The sequence below is a fragment of the Desmodus rotundus genome, chromosome 2 (assembly GCF_022682495.2).
Source record: "Desmodus rotundus isolate HL8 chromosome 2, HLdesRot8A.1, whole genome shotgun sequence".
NCBI lineage: Eukaryota > Metazoa > Chordata > Mammalia > Chiroptera > Phyllostomidae > Desmodus > Desmodus rotundus.
The window spans coordinates 155954054-155959856 of record NC_071388.1 but is presented as its reverse complement, the minus strand read 5'-3'; the positions used below and the strand labels follow the sequence as shown (position 1 = coordinate 155959856).

The window sequence follows — 5803 nt, the reverse complement described above, 5'->3', positions numbered from 1 at the left end:
ATAAGAAAGGCCAAAATCTAAGAAAAAATTAGGACACTGTATAAATACCTGAGGAAAGAAATGATCCTAAAAGCTTCCAACGCGGAAAAAGGGCAAATGAACAAAGAGAATTCTAGATTGCCAACCGAAGGGAAAAGAAATCAGAACTGGCACCAGACCTGACGTCACTAAAATAAACGCTAGAATCTAGACCAAGCATGGCCTTTAAAAGTTCTGAGGGAAATTTAATTGTGATACAAAATTCTGTTTAGTCAGTCATCTCATTAGTGTGATTTGGAGAGAAAACAAAATAATTTCTACTTGTATAAATACTTTTTATTTTTAACTTCCAATGAACATTTCTGAGGCCATTTCTTGAGGATAAACTCCAGCAAAATAAGGATGAAAAATGAAAAAGTAGGAAGGCCTGGGATATAAGAAATGATAACAACAATTCAAGATCCAAATAACAGGAAGTATCCACTATACATCACAGAAAAGTAAATCAGTTGTTGTTAAGAAGTGTATCTTCAAAAAGAAGACCAGACAATAGGCTGAAAGATATTATTGAAGCTTTAGATATTTTTTCTTACCCAAAGAAACAGGGAAAGTCTGAGTTATTTCAAGAAATATCAGACAGGCTCTCTGCTCCTCCTGTTTGACAGACAGCCGCGTCTTCCTGGGCAGCGCCAGCGGCAACTGAGACAGGATGGTGAAGATTGGAGTGAACGGATTTGGCCGTACTGGGCGTGTGGTCACCAGGGCTGCCTTTTACTCTGGCAAAGTAGATATTGCCGCCATCAGTGACCCTTTCATTGACCTCAGCTACATGGTCTGCATGTTCCAGTATGATTCCACTCATGGCAAGTTCAAAGGCACAGTCAAGGCTGAGGACAGGAAGCTTGTCCTCAAGGGAAAGTCCAACTCCATCTTTCAGGAGTGAGATCCCACCAACAATGAATGGAGTGATGCTGGTACCGCATATATTGTGGAGTCCACTGGTGTCTTCACTACCTTAGAGAAGGCTGGGGCTCACTTGAAGGATGGAGCCAAGAGGGTCATCATCTCTGCCCCTTCTGTGGATGCCCCCATGTTTGTGATTGATTGGTGTGGCAACTCCCTCAAAATTGTCAGCAATGCCTCCTGTAACACCACCTGCTTAGCTCCCTGGCCAAAGGCATCCATGACAATTTCGTCATCGTGGAGGGACTCATGACCATAGTCCATGCCATCACTGCCACCCAGAAGACCTTGGATGGCATCTCTGGGAAGCTGTGGTGTGATGGCCAAGGGGCTGTTCAGAACATCGTCATCACTTCTACTGGCACTACCCAGAGCTGAATGGGAAGCTCATTGGCAGGGCCTTCTGTATCCCCACCCCCAATGTGTCAGTTGTGGATCTGACCTGCTGCCTGGAGAAATCTGACAAATATGATGACATTAGGAAGGTAATGAATCAGGCATCAGAGGGCCCCGCCAAGGGCATCCTGGGCTGTACTGAGGACCAGGTTGTCTCCTGCAACTTTATCTGTGACACCCACTACTTCACCTTCGATGCGGGGCTGGCATTGCCCTCAGTGACCACTTTGTAAAACTCATTTCCTGGTATGACAATAAATTTGGCTACAGCAACAGGGTGGTGGACCTTATGGTCCACATGGCCTTCAAAGAGTAAGAGCCTCCTGGACCATCAGCCCCAGCAAGAGGAAGAGAGACCCTCAGCTGCTGAGGAGTCCTTGCTCCAAATCAATCCCCCAACACATTAAGAATCTCTGGACTTCCACAGTTTCCATCCCAGACCCCCTGAAGAAGGGGAGGGCCCTAGGGAACCCTACCTTGTCATGCACCATCAATAAAGTTCACTGTAACTAGCCCCCCAAAAAAATTAAACAAACCATACAAGAAAATAATTGTCCCAATATAAAACAAAGTGAAGCATGACATGATGTTAAGCAATTGATGAAGTATAATGGAGGAGAGTCCATTTAATATTTAGTTTGAGCAGCAACGGGGTTAGAACATGGACCCCATATCATGGATCTCTACTCAGCTCTGCATTAAACAATATTCACATAGTCATGATGATGTAAATACTGCTTATGGTCTTTCGACTTTTACAATCAATGTTTAGATGACCCTCAGATGATTTTATTGATGTTACAGAACAGAACGTAAATATTACTACCAGATGTCTAAATAAAGATTACTTTTCTGGTTGAAGACAAAGTGAAAGAGGAGAACTGGGATCTGCATTCTCTTCCCTTGATTCTGAACTTTGAAAGTGCCTCGACCAAAAACTTGTGACAGAAGTCACGTGACTTCCAGCCAAGTCACAACAGGCACTAGGCTTCTGACAGGTGCTTGCATTTTCTCTCTCTCTCCCACACAAATCATAAGAGATAATAACTGATTATTGTTGTTTTAAGCCCCTAAGTTTTCTGGTAATTTGTTGTGCAATAATAGATAACTAAACTAAGGGGTAATGGAATGTAATTCATGGTGATGTTATAGGAATTAAAAGACATAGTACAATGCTTAGCACAGCAGTGAGGGCTCAATAATGTTGGGTACTATTATGTAACAAAAAAGGCAATTACTGAACAAAACTTTGAGGTGAATGAGAGCTTTCACGAGACACCCTTTTCTGGCTCTCTTAACAGATATCCAGGAGAAAAAGAAGTTGAAATGTACAAAGGACCCAATTCAGAAGCAAGAAGTGTGTGGGATTTGACTTGAACCAAGTCATGTGTAGACTTTATTTTCACTCCTCTTAAAGTTCCTGGAACCAGACCTCGGGATGGGAGAGAGAGTATATTTGTCAAAGCCCCTATCAAATCTGGGGCACTCACAGTTGTTAGCTCAACACAAGGGAAGCTAGCTTCTCTACAGAATTACAATGACCTCTCCAGTTAATCCCCCTCAGAGTAACCTGTCACGTGCTGATCTAACATTAGTTTCCCGGAATGTTTAGGTAAGGTATCAGACTGTCAGGAGGCTCTTCTGCCAGGACTGCTTTAATGGAAACTTGGGGGTATGCCAAGTTTCTCCTGAATAGCTAAGGTAATTGTAACTCCATCATCCTCACAATTTGCTGTATTTCCATCTATAATTTTGATGAAGATAGATGTGGGCCATTGAATATTTTGTTGGGGCTTCCAGGGACCAATGATATCAACAGAAAAGAAAAGATAATGGCCCATTTAAACTCCTAAACTCCTTACCCCACCCAAAAAAGGTCATAAAGAATTTTTAAAGTCAATAATGGAATAAGGACAGTGGAAATCAACTAGGAAATGTGTTTTTTCCCTCTGTTTCTAAGTATGTGTTGTGTAGAATTTGGGGTTCACTCAGATTATAAGCAATTATTTTATAAACAATGCTTTGAAAAGGGTGGCAAGACCTGAATGGTGTTGTCCAGGGCATAGTAGCAGAGAAATGGCTTTTAGGTGAAATGTCATTTTAAAATCTTTTCAGTCATCCTTTAATGCTGCTGACTGTCCACAGACTCGTAAATTTAGACGCCATTTATTGAGTGCTTGTTCTTGTTTTAACCACTATACTAATCTCTTTGTATGCATTACCCCATAACCCTCATTACAATAACATCTTATTGGACAGGCTCCACTAGCCTCAGATTTTTGCATGGAAATGGAGAGTCAGAGAGGTCAAACTGCTCCGAAGAAGAGGCGTGAAGATGTGATCCAAAGACCATGCCTAGCCCACCACAGGGCACCGCCCCTGCTGTTGGCTGAGGTCCCTCTCCACTCTGCCCGCGCACAGGCTACTTCAAGACTCAGCACGAGTGTCTCCTCTTCAGACAGTTTTCTGCTCGCCATCCCCTCTTCTCTGTTGTTCCCTAATACACGGGACCCGCTCTCCCACGCCTCTCTCAATTTCTTCAGCAATGCTGTCCGGTAGAATTAATGTGAGCCACATGTGTGCTTTTAAATTTTGAGGTAACCAAATAAAAAAAGTACAAAACAACAGGTGAAATGAACCATAGACTTTATTTAACCTGATATGTCTAAAAATTATCACATCAGCATTAATCAATACACAAAATATTAATGAGATGTTTTGTATTGTATTTTTTTGTACTAAATCTTCTACATCCCATTTATACTTACCAGTACATCTCAGTTTGAACCAGCCACAGTTCAGATGCTCAATGATCAGTGGCTCTGTTATTGGGTTGTGCAGTTCTGTGGCATTTAGCACATTTCCATTTTCTTTCATGTAATGCAAGTTTCTTGAAGTCAAAAACTGTTAGTGTGTGTGTGAGCCAGAAAAACAAGTTATCATGCCTTACCGTACTCCTAAAAGGGAGGTATCTGTACCACATCAAGGCATCAGTAGTTCTCACTAAGAGAAAGTCATCTTTGCACAGCTGAGTGTTAGGAACTGCAAGTTGCTCAGGGAGCTGAGAAACAGCCTTGAGGTCAAACTTACGAAACTGACAAGGAAGAAAAAGAAAGAGAAGTGCTAAACAGGAAGACAGAGACAAAGCACCATGCCACTTTCTGGTTAGCATTTGAAAAAATGAAAATGAGATGAAGTGACTCAACCACCTGAAAATAAAAGAGCAATAATTGACACTTGAGTGTAAAAGGACCCTGTAAAGCAGGGGTCCCCAACCTCCAGGTGCAGACTGGGCCTGTTTGTTAGGGGTGCTCAGCAGGAGGTGCGCTTGAATCAGCCTGAAACCATGCCCCCAACCCCAATCTGTGGGAAAATTGTCTTCCAGGAAACCAGTCCCTGCTGCCAAGAAGGTTGAGGATGGCTGCTTCAAACTTCTTCTGTGTGGTTTGTACACTGGAGACACATTTCTGCGTACAATGGTGGCATATTTGAAAAAAAATAAGTTCAATTTTTTTGACCACCCAGGTTATATCTAATTGACTCAAAATTAAGCAAGTAAAATAACTGATTTTAAAAACCAGTTATTAATTACTGTCCTAAGAAAGTTCCCAGTTTTTTCAGTTTTTTCTTTTTCCAATGAGCAGCTGTTACAGTGTGAGCATATAACTTCACAGTACATTTATTATGTTGTTTATGAATTTGCATTAAATTATTTTCTATCTCCAAGGTGGTTGTGACAATTAGTAACATGTCCTGAAGTACTTTTCACTTTTGTAGGACCCTGCAGTCCACTTTCATATGTACTGTCTCCTCCGGGCTACAAACCTCCAGGACATTTTCTGTCCTTCCCATGGCCCTTGTCTCAAGGACTTCTTGAGTGACAAAATCCAAGTCCCAGGCTGTTGCTTTTGTACATGATGTTAATTTTACAGTTTCTAAGTGATTGACGTTCAGTTTTCTTTAAAATCATAGCTCCCCTTTTAAGCACACACAGGTCTTGCCATACATACAGGTTGATTCAAGGCAGAAAATTCTCCGATGCTGCCTCTGTATGTGGAGATGATGCGGCTTTGAGAAGGGATTTTACTGATGCCTTTGGTTTCCAGCAAAAGCATGTAGCACTAAGGTCATCACCACTGGAGAGGCCCATAATAAAACAGAATGAGACTCAGATGGTTTTTTAAAATTAATGTTAGGAAACATCTTCCCTGGAATATCACCCTCATAGTGTCATTCCAGAGGAGGCCTGAAACAGGTGAGAGGCCTCTGGGCCCTGTTGGCTCGAGCAGGGCTTCCTTCGAAATTCCATGGAGGACACCTTGTTTGGAGGGGCCTCTCTGTGGCTTTGCCAAGAGGTGACTGCCAAGTGGCTCATTCTGCTCAGAAGTTCACCAAGGGAACTTGATGGTTGGTGAAAGAAAAGTAAGAGATAATGTGATTGCATTCCTCTTTTTCAAGTCCCATG

The 5803-nt window shown here is 42.1% G+C and overlaps 1 pseudogene; it reads left to right on the top strand.

Moving 5' to 3' along the window:
- The first annotated feature begins 688 nt into the window (after nucleotides 1-688).
- LOC112322174 (glyceraldehyde-3-phosphate dehydrogenase-like) lies at nucleotides 689-1654 on the top strand (annotated as a pseudogene).
- Nucleotides 1655-5803: the final 4149 nt, after the last annotated feature.